Source organism: Pseudorasbora parva, chromosome 6, assembly GCF_024679245.1.
Source record: "Pseudorasbora parva isolate DD20220531a chromosome 6, ASM2467924v1, whole genome shotgun sequence".
In the NCBI taxonomy this organism is placed as follows: Eukaryota; Metazoa; Chordata; class Actinopteri; order Cypriniformes; family Gobionidae; genus Pseudorasbora; species Pseudorasbora parva.
In genome coordinates, this window is record NC_090177.1 from 11,120,022 (window position 1) to 11,131,943 (window position 11,922).

Consider the following 11,922-nt stretch of genomic DNA (forward strand, 5'->3'; position numbering starts at 1 on the left):
TTATTCAATTATCACAAAAAGTAAAAATGGACAAAAACCTCAAAAAACGACAGTGTATACTATGACGTAAAAGTGAATTTATTCAAAAATCAAAAAAATTCAAAATGGACAAAAACCTCAAAAAACGACAGTGTATACTATGACGTAAAAGTGAATTTATTCAATTATCACAAAAAGTAAAAATGGACAAAAACCTCAAAAAACGACAGTGTATACTATGACGTAAAAGTGAATTTATTCAAAAATCAAAAAAATTCAAAATGGACAAAAACCTCAAAAAACGACAGTGTATACTATGCCGTAAAAGTGAATTTATTCAATTATCACAAAAAGTAAAAATAGACAAAAACCTCAAAAAACGACAGTGTATACTATGACGTAAAAGTGAATTTATTCAATTATCACAAAAAGTAAAAATGGACAAAAACCTCAAAAAACGACAGTGTATACTATGACGTAAAAGTGAATTTATTCAAAAATCTGAAAAATTCAAAATGGACAAAAACCTCAAAAAACGACAGTGTATACTATGACGTAAAAGTGAATTTATTCAATTATCACAAAAAGTAAAAATGGACAAAAACCTAAAAAAACGACAGTGTATACTATGACGTAAAAGTGAATTTATTCAAAAATCAAAAAAATTCAAAATGGACAAAAACCTCAAAAAACGACAGTGTATACTATGACGTAAAAGTGAATTTATTCAATTATCACAAAAAATTCAAAATCGACAAAAACCTCAAAAAACGACAGTGTATACTATGACGTAAAAGTGAATTTATTCAATTATCACAAAAAGTAAAAATGGACAAAAACCTCAAAAAACGACAGTGTATACTATGACGTAAAAGTGAATTTATTCAAAAATCAAAAAAATTCAAAATGGACAAAAACCTCAAAAAACGACAGTGTATACTATGACGTAAAAGTGAATTTATTCAATTATCACAAAAATTCAAAATGGACAAAAACCTCAAAAAACGACAGTGTATACTATGACGTAAAAGTGAATTTATTCAATTATCACAAAAAGTAAAAATGGACAAAAACCTCAAAAAACGACAGTGTATACTATGATGTAAAAGTGAATTTATTCAAAAATCAAAAAAATTCAAAATGGACAAAAACCTCAAAAAACGACAGTGTATACTATGACGTAAAAGTGAATTTATTCAATTATCACAAAAATTCAAAATGGACAAAAACCTCAAAAAACGACAGTGTATACTATGACGTAAAACTGAATTTATTCAATTATCACAAAAATTCAAAATGGACAAAAACCTCAAAAAACGACAGTGTATACTATGCCGTAAAAGTGAATTTATTCAATTATCACAAAAAGTAAAAATAGACAAAAACCTCAAAAAACGACAGTGTATACTATGCCGTAAAAGTGAATTTATTCAAAAATCAAAAAAATTCAAAATGGACAAAAACCTCAAAAAACGACAGTGTATACTATGCCGTAAAAGTGAATTTATTCAATTATCACAAAAAGTAAAAATGGACAAAAACCTCAAAAAACAACAGTGTATACTATTACGTAAAAGTGAATTTATTCAAAAATCAAAAAAATTCAAAATGGACAAAAACCTCAAAAAACGACAGTGTATACTATGACATAAAAGGGAATTTATTCAAAAATCAAAAAAATTCAAAATGGACAAAAACCTCAAAAAACGACAGTGTATACTATGCCGTAAAAGTGAATTTATTCAATTATCACAAAAAGTAAAAATGGACAAAAACCTAAAAAAACGACAGTGTATACTATGACGTAAAAGTGAATTTATTCAAAAATCAAAAAAATTCAAAATGGACAAAAACCTCAAAAAACGACAGTGTATACTATGACGTAAAAGTGAATTTATTCAATTATCACAAAAAATTCAAAATGGACAAAAACCTCAAAAAACGACAGTGTATACTATGACGTAAAAGTGAATTTATTCAATTATCACAAAAAGTAAAAATGGACAAAAACCTCAAAAAACGACAGTGTATACTATGACGTAAAAGTGAATTTATTCAAAAATCAAAAAAATTCAAAATGGACAAAAACCTCAAAAAACGACAGTGTATACTATGACGTAAAAGTGAATTTATTCAATTATCACAAAAATTCAAAATGGACAAAAACCTCAAAAAACGACAGTGTATACTATGACGTAAAAGTGAATTTATTCAATTATCACAAAAAGTAAAAATGGACAAAAACCTCAAAAAACGACAGTGTATACTATGACGTAAAAGTGAATTTATTCAAAAATCAAAAAAATTCAAAATGGACAAAAACCTCAAAAAACGACAGTGTATACTATGACGTAAAAGTGAATTTATTCAATTATCACAAAAATTCAAAATGGACAAAAACCTCAAAAAACGACAGTGTATACTATGACGTAAAAGTGAATTTATTCAATTATCACAAAAAGTAAAAATGGACAAAAACCTCAAAAAACGACAGTGTATACTATGCCGTAAAAGTGAATTTATTAAATTATCACAAAAAGTAAAAATGGACAAAAACCTCAAAAAACGACAGTGTATACTATGACGTAAAAGTGAATTTATTCAATTATCACAAAAAGTAAAAATGGACAAAAACCTCAAAAAACGACAGTGTATACTATGACGTAAAAGTGAATTTATTCAATTATCACAAAAAGTAAAAATGGACAAAAACCTCAAAAAACGACAGTGTATACTATGACGTAAAAGTGAATTTATTCAAAAATCAAAAAAATTCAAAATGGACAAAAACCTCAAAAAACGACAGTGTATACTATGACGTAAAAGTGAATTTATTCAATTATCACAAAAAGTAAAAATGGACAAAAACCTCAAAAAACGACAGTGTATACTATGACGTAAAAGTGAATTTATTCAAAAATCAAAAAAATTCAAAATGGACAAAAACCTCAAAAAACAACAGTGTATACTATGACGTAAAAGTGAATTTATTCAAAAATTCAAAATGGACAAAAACCTCAAAAAACGACAGTGTATACTATGATGTAAAAGTGAATTTATTCAATTATCACAAAAAGTAAAAATAGACAAAAACCTCAAAAAACGACAGTGTATACTATGACGTAAAAGTGAATTTATTCAATTATCACAAAAATTCAAAATGGACAAAAACCTCAAAAAACGACAGTGTATACTACGACATAAAAGTGAATTTATTCAATTATCACAAAAAGTAAAAATGGAGAAAAACCTCAAAAAACGACAGTGTATACTATGACGTAAAAGTGAATTTATTCAATTATCACAAAAAGTAAAAATGGACAAAAACCTCAAAAAACGACAGTGTATACTATGACGTAAAAGTGAATTTATTCAAAAATCAAAAAAATTCAAAATGGACAAAAACCTCAAAAAACGACAGTGTATACTATGACGTAAAAGTGAATTTATTCAATTATCACAAAAAGTAAAAATGGAGAAAAACCTCAAAAAACGACAGTGTATACTATGACGTAAAAGTGAATTTATTCAATTATCACAAAAAGTAAAAATGGACAAAAACCTCAAAAAACGACAGTGTATACTATGACGTAAAAGTGAATTTATTCAAAAATCAAAAAAATTCAAAATGGACAAAAACCTCAAAAAACGACAGTGTATACTATGACGTAAAAGTGAATTTATTCAATTATCACAAAAAGTAAAAATAGACAAAATCCTCAAAAAACGACAGTGTATACTATGACGTAAAAGTGAATTTATTCAATTATCACAAAAAGTAAAAATGGACAAAAACCTCAAAAAACGACAGTGTATACTACGACATAAAAGTGAATTTATTCAATTATCACAAAAAGTAAAAATAGACAAAAACCTCAAAAAACGACAGTGTATACTATGACGTAAAAGTGAATTTATTCAATTATCACAAAAAGTAAAAATAGACAAAAACCTCAAAAAACGACAGTGTATACTATGACGTAAAAGTGAATTTATTCAAAAATCAAAAAAAATCAAAATGGACAAAAACCTCAAAAAACGACAGTGTATACTATAACGTAAAAGTGAATTTATTCAATTATCACAAAAAGTAAAAATGGACAAAAACCTCAAAAAACGACAGTGTATACTATGACGTAAAAGTGAATTTATTCAATTATCACAAAAAGTAAAAATGGACAAAAACCTCAAAAAACAACAGTGTATACTATGCCGTAAAAGTGAATTTATTCAATTATCACAAAAACCTCAAAAAACGACAGTGTATACTATGACGTAAAAGTGAATTTATTCAAAAATCTAAAAAATTCAAAATGGACAAAAACCTCAAAAAACGACAGTGTATACTATGACGTAAAAGTGAATTTATTCAATTATCACAAAAAGTAAAAATGGACAAAAACCTCAAAAAACGACAGTGTATACTATGACGTAAAAGTGAATTTATTCAAAAATCAAAAAAATTCAAAATGGACAAAAACCTCAAAAAACGACAGTGTATACTATGCCGTAAAAGTGAATTTATTCAATTATCACAAAAAGTAAAAATAGACAAAAACCTCAAAAAACGACAGTGTATACTATGACGTAAAAGAGAATTTATTCAATTATCACAAAGTAAAAATGGACAAAAACCTCAAAAAACGACAGTGTATACTATGCCGTAAAAGTGAATTTATTCAATTATCACAAAAAGTAAAAATAGACAAAAACCTCAAAAAACGACAGTGTATACTATGACGTAAAAGTGAATTTATTCAATTATCACAAAAAGTAAAAATAGACAAAAACCTCAAAAAACGACAGTGTATACTATGATGTAAAAGTGAATTTATTCAATTATCACAAAAAGTAAAAATAGACAAAAACCTCAAAAAACGACAGTGTATACTATGACGTAAAAGTGAATTTATTCAATTATCACAAAAAGTAAAAATGGACAAAAACCTCAAAAAACGACAGTGTATACTATGATGTAAAAGTGAATTTATTCAATTATCACAAAAATTCAAAATGGACAAAAACCTCAAAAAACGACAGTGTATACTACGACATAAAAGTGAATTTATTCAATTATCACAAAAAGTAAAAATGGAGAAAAACCTCAAAAAACGACAGTGTATACTATGATGTAAAAGTGAATTTATTCAAAAATCAAAAAAATTCAAAATGGACAAAAACCTCAAAAAACGACAGTGTATACTATGACATAAAAGTGAATTTATTCAAAAATCAAAAAAATTCAAAATGGACAAAAACCTCAAAAAACGACAGTGTATACTATGACGTAAAAGTGAATTTATTCAAAAATTCAAAATGGACAAAAACCTCAAAAAACGACAGTGTATACTACGACATAAAAGTGAATTTATTCAATTATCACAAAAAGTAAAAATAGACAAAAACCTCAAAAAACGACAGTGTATACTATGATGTAAAAGTGAATTTATTCAATTATCACAAAAAGTAAAAATAGACAAAAACCTCAAAAAACGACAGTGTATACTATGACGTAAAAGTGAATTTATTCAATTATCACAAAAAGTAAAAATGGACAAAAACCTCAAAAAACGACAGTGTATACTACGACATAAAAGTGAATTTATTCAATTATCACAAAAAGTAAAAATAGACAAAAACCTCAAAAAACGACAGTGTATACTATGACGTAAAAGTGAATTTATTCAATTATCACAAAAAGTAAAAATAGACAAAAACCTCAAAAAACGACAGTGTATACTATGACGTAAAAGTGAATTTATTCAAAAATCAAAAAAAATCAAAATGGACAAAAACCTCAAAAAACGACAGTGTATACTATAACGTAAAAGTGAATTTATTCAATTATCACAAAAAGTAAAAATGGACAAAAACCTCAAAAAACGACAGTGTATACTATGACGTAAAAGTGAATTTATTCAATTATCACAAAAAGTAAAAATGGACAAAAACCTCAAAAAACAACAGTGTATACTATGCCGTAAAAGTGAATTTATTCAATTATCACAAAAACCTCAAAAAACGACAGTGTATACTATGACGTAAAAGTGAATTTATTCAAAAATCAAAAAAATTCAAAATGGACAAAAACCTCAAAAAACGACAGTGTATACTATGACATAAAAGTGAATTTATTCAATTATCACAAAAAGTAAAAATGGACAAAAACCTCAAAAAACGACAGTGTATACTATGACGTAAAAGTGAATTTATTCAAAAATCTAAAAAATTCAAAATGGACAAAAACCTCAAAAAACGACAGTGTATACTATGATGTAAAAGTGAATTTATTCAATTATCACAAAAAGTAAAAATGGACAAAAACCTCAAAAAACGACAGTGTATACTATGACGTAAAAGTGAATTTATTCAAAAATCAAAACAATTCAAAATGGACAAAAACCTCAAAAAACGACAGTGTATACTATGACGTAAAAGTGAATTTATTCAATTATCACAAAAAGTAAAAATGGACAAAAACCTCAAAAAACGACAGTGTATACTATGACGTAAAAGTGAATTTATTCAATTATCACAAAAAGTAAAAATAGACAAAAACCTCAAAAAACGACAGTGTATACTATGACATAAAAGTGAATTTATTCAAAAATCAAAAAAAATCAAAATGGACAAAAACCTCAAAAAACGACAGTGTATACTATGACGTAAAAGTGAATTTATTCAAAAATTCAAAATGGACAAAAACCTCAAAAAACGACAGTATATACTATGATGTAAAAGTGAATTTATTCAATTATCACAAAAAGTAAAAATGGACAAAAACCTCAAAAAACGACAGTGTATACTATGACGTAAAAGTGAATTTATTCAAAAATCAAAAAAATTCAAAATGGACAAAAACCTCAAAAAACGACAGTGTATACTATGACGTAAAAGTGAATTTATTCAATTATCACAAAAAGTAAAAATGGACAAAAACCTCAAAAAACGACAGTGTATACTATGACGTAAAAGTGAATTTATTCAAAAATCAAAAAAATTCAAAATGGACAAAAACCTCAAAAAACGACAGTGTATACTATGCCGTAAAAGTGAATTTATTCAATTATCACAAAAAGTAAAAATGGACAAAAACCTCAAAAAACGACAGTGTATACTATGACGTAAAAGTGAATTTATTCAAAAATCAAAAAAATTCAAAATGGACAAAAACCTCAAAAAACGACAGTGTATACTATGCCGTAAAAGTGAATTTATTCAATTATCACAAAAACCTCAAAAAACGACAGTGTATACTATGACGTAAAAGTGAATTTATTCAAAAATCAAAAAAATTCAAAATGGACAAAAACCTCAAAAAACGACAGTGTATACTATGACGTAAAAGTGAATTTATTCAATTATCACAAAAAGTAAAAATGGACAAAAACCTCAAAAAACGACAGTGTATACTATGATGTAAAAGTGAATTTATTCAAAAATCAAAAAAATTCAAAATGGACAAAAACCTCAAAAAACGACAGTGTATACTATGACGTAAAAGTGAATTTATTCAATTATCACAAAAAGTAAAAATGGACAAAAACCTCAAAAAACGACAGTGTATACTATGATGTAAAAGTGAATTTATTCAAAAATCAAAAAAATTCAAAATGGACAAAAACCTCAAAAAACGACAGTGTATACTATGACGTAAAAGTGAATTTATTCAATTATCACAAAAATTCAAAATGGACAAAAACCTCAAAAAACGACAGTGTATACTACGACATAAAAGTGAATTTATTCAATTATCACAAAAAGTAAAAATGGAGAAAAACCTCAAAAAACGACAGTGTATACTATGACGTAAAAGTGAATTTATTCAAAAATCAAAAAAAGTAAAAAAAGAAAATCTGATAAAAGTGAAAAGTTTAACCTAAATGAAAATTGTAACTTAATTTAAAAATGTGCCAAAAGTGAGTAGTGACAAAAATGAGGAACAGTGTAACCTAAATAAAAAATTTGACAAAATTGAAAATTGTAACTTTAGTGAAAAATGTGACAAGTGACCACTAAATGAACACTGTGACAACAGTGTAACCTGATTGGAAAATGTGAGAAAAAAAGAACAGTGTCATGAAAGTGCAACCTAAGTGAAAAAATCTGATAAAATTGAAAAATGTGACAAGTGTAACCTAAAAGGAAAAATGTGACAAGAGTGAAAAATGTAAGTGCGTAATGTGATGACACACATACATATAGTGTGTGTGTACATGTTGATAATGTTCAATGTATATGAGAAAATGAAACCTATTTGACCTTTGATTCATGTAAACCTGTTGTTGGAAACCCCCAAAACTAAATTAGGAAACTTAAATAGCATAATGGGGCACTTTAAGAAAACTTGCACACACCTATAAGACACTGATTATACACACCTGCTTTATCATTTGAATGTTATTGCAACTTACAATTGGAATAGCTTTCATAATGAACATTTGACAATTCAACATCTTTTTTATAGTTTCAGCTGATATTACTACAATCCAAAAGTACAACAGATTTACAGACTTATCATAATCAAACATCAAAGTGATTAGAATTTTTCTTCAAACAAAAGTCCGCACATACAGCAATAACACTAAATTAAGGAAATATTCACTGTAACAATCAGAAATATTTATGTTTTTAATAACCCTTTTTTCCAAGATGAAAAAATGTCAGACATAAAACATCCTGAGCGCAATTTCTTCTGCAATTATGATGAACAAGTTTACAGTTCAAAGAAACAACCATTTCTTTTCTTTAGTTAAAGCAGCACTAGGTAACTTTCAACCTTCATAATATATTTTCAAGACTCTTGTGATGATATATCGACTTACAATAGGTTGAATGGCACGTCTGTCATAACTTGATGGGTTCTGTATCGTTTTTAATCGTACTTTTAAACTTCGGGTTTCGGGTAGTAACCCGAGAACAAAAAGAACTACAAAATTCGACTGCTTTACGGCATATACGTCACTTCCACCAACACCCACACTTCCTTAAATTCCGACGTGCGAGCCCAACTTTGTTCGTCGGATAATATAGTCATGTCCGAAGCAGCAGAGACAAATAAGAAAGAAAAGGTTTTGTTGGAGGAAAGCAATAAGAGGAAACGAAAAAGTGACGGGATTAAAGGCAGGATGAGGATCAACATGTGACCAGCGTTTGCTCGTCGGCGTGAGCTGAAGGAGGCGTGCCCGACCGATGCTGTCATACTTGTTACGGTGAGCTACCACTCAAACATTGAACTGAAGTATCATATAGATTCTGTAAAACGGTAACCAATAGACTACTATAATGACCCTGGCTTGTAAACGTGAGCATCGTGATTATTTGGCGTTTGAAAAAAATAAAACCCATGAAAATATTTTCATATGACATGCTGAAAGATATGCCACCGACTGTACCTGGGATGAACACATTTCACACGCGACGCCAGAAGCACACCTGCATGTGAACGCCTCCTGCAGTGTTCAGGGGAACTGTTAGTGCTGTACCAACCCGCGGGACCGCTTTTATTAAGTTATTTGGCCTGCGCCGCACCACTGTATATATTTTTACAACCCTCCCCGCACCCTCGACCATTAAATAGACATATGGGGTCCGTGGTTTATGAGACGACCCGCGCATCACTAGTTCAGGGCTATCAGGGTTGTCATGTCAACTGGGTTGTCATGTCAACCCTGTTGTAGGATGACAGTGCTTACAACAGTAGTTGAGGACATTATTTTTTTCCCAACTGTAGGGGGACCCCGAGAGCAAAAGTTACCAAGTGCTGCTTTATCAAGTACTCTTTCACGGTTTAACAGTAATGTTGATGACACCATGCACTTGATTGAGTTGATGACAGTGGAGGGACGCCAGTAGTTTCTGTGTGCCATGCCGCACTGGAATAAATGTCTGTCAGGTTCACTGTGGCCAGACTTTCAATATCACTGAGAAAAAGAGAATTATTACAAACTATTTAAAAAAACGGCTAAAATCATATAGCATCACATATTACATCTCCTGATACAATTGTATTATAACAGTAAAACAATTAAATGTAATTAATCCAACACAAGCCCCTGGCAGTTAATAACTTTTATGTTTTGAAAATGTGTGGCTTGCAAAATAGTTGTTTCCCCATGATATTGGGTCAAATTAATCTTACCCATAGCTAACAGTTCTGGCATGCTTTAGTCCCAGACACTCAAAATGAAAAATCACACTCTTAAGGACAGAAGGCAGTGGATTCTGGAATGTGATTTTGACGGTCACTTCTTGACCCACGATACAGGCTGAAAGGTAAAAATAAATAAATAAATATAATATAATAGTTGTCATGCCATAAAATTTACATTAAGACATTCATGTAAAATCCATGAGTGAACCTGCTAGACTCACAGATGTAACCAGATCTGGTGTGCGCAGTCTGAACTGGAACTGAGTGGCCAGAATCTGCTTGGTTTGAGTGTCGTGTCCAAAGAGATGAAGCCCGACTGATCCACTAGGCTGTCCTTATACTTGTCATATCGCAGGGTCCACGGTAGAGTCTGTACTATAGAATGAAAAGAGATAAGTCTCCTTTTAAAACGGTTGCATGCCACATGTATGGATACATCTGAGAACAGCGTTTTCGTTTCAAGACCCCACAATTAACGTTGTTTCCATCCACACTAGCGTTTTAAGTGCTCCAAAAGCTTCTTGTCCACACTGAAAATTTTGAAAAAACTTAAATCATTGCATAAAACGTAATAAAAGCTCACGGAGACGATACAGAGAGACCAGTCATAAGTTTTTCGCTGTGATCATTTTATCAGTGAAATATCCCACCACTATAAAGTGCGTCCAGGGCCCACTCAATCGCTGTTCCATGTGGTGTAAAGCAATTGCGAATAAATATTCTGTAATGTAATATAAGGATTGTACAAAGCAATGTTTATCTTTAGCACACTATGCATAGTATAACCATAAATATCTATCGGTAAAATATGTCACATGAAAAACATTGCTATCCACTTATCGATTTTGGAGAGCGTCTTCATAAAGCTCAGTGTGGATGCTGTCTCAGTGTGGATAGAGAGAAACAGATGTATTTTCATTTCAAATGTATCTATGTAGATGTATCTGCAAACTCTCTCTTATAATACATGAATGATTTCAAGCTTTTATCATCACTCACCCTCACAGGCCTTCAACTCGATGTTCATTTGGCTCTTCCTCACTAAGGCATTATGGACTCCAGTGTATTATGTGGCTGCCTCTTGACTGTAAAGGGTAATGGTGCGAGGTGAGCTGCATTTATTCTGCAAAATCATGGAAAGCACGGCATCCTTGCCTACACGTGGTCCCTCCCCATGCATGGTGACTTTAACACATCTTCCACACAGTGCAATGGATATGTACACAGCTTGGAGCCATGACGAATGGCTGTTTCTACAGCAATACGCTCGTCCTCTGTACCTGGTAAATTTGAATAAAGTCGACAATTAACTTCAAGACATTTCCCAAGTGTGACTGTTACCATACTGAGATGTGTTCTCACCTCGTGAATGTTTGTAGAGATGCGTGATATCAAAGTGTTTGTCTGAGCCAACGGCCTTAGTGCTGATGCAGTGACCTACAGCATTTTTCTCAATGTGGAAAACACCAAATGTCCCATCACATTTCCGCTACCAGTAGACTATATCATGAGAACATGACGTGTTCTAATTACATTACTAATATAGCATAACTTGTGTGAGTGTGAGAGAGAGAGAGAGAGAGAGAGAGAGAGAGAGAGAGAGAGAGAGAGAGAGAGACCATTTCAACCATTTATAATGGAATATTAAGGAATTAACACACTTCTGAGACAATGAAGGGCACGTCATGCTTCAGGAAGGTCTGTCCACTGCGGATCACAGCAACAGAGGTCGGGCCGCAGCAGAGGAAGCCCTGGCTGGTCAGCTGAGTGGAATCGAGAGCCATATAGGC

The 11,922-nt window shown here is 30.6% G+C and overlaps 1 protein-coding gene and 1 pseudogene across 1 annotated transcript in view; one reads left to right on the plus strand and one right to left on the minus strand.

The window, feature by feature from the left end:
* The window catches only part of LOC137078368 (protein-glutamine gamma-glutamyltransferase K-like), a 119,101-nt gene that overhangs the window by 94,971 nt on the left and 12,208 nt on the right, over positions 1–11,922 (plus strand). The gene's annotated exons all lie outside the window — the stretch shown is intronic.
* On the minus strand, positions 10,224–11,916 carry LOC137079156 (protein-glutamine gamma-glutamyltransferase K-like; annotated as a pseudogene).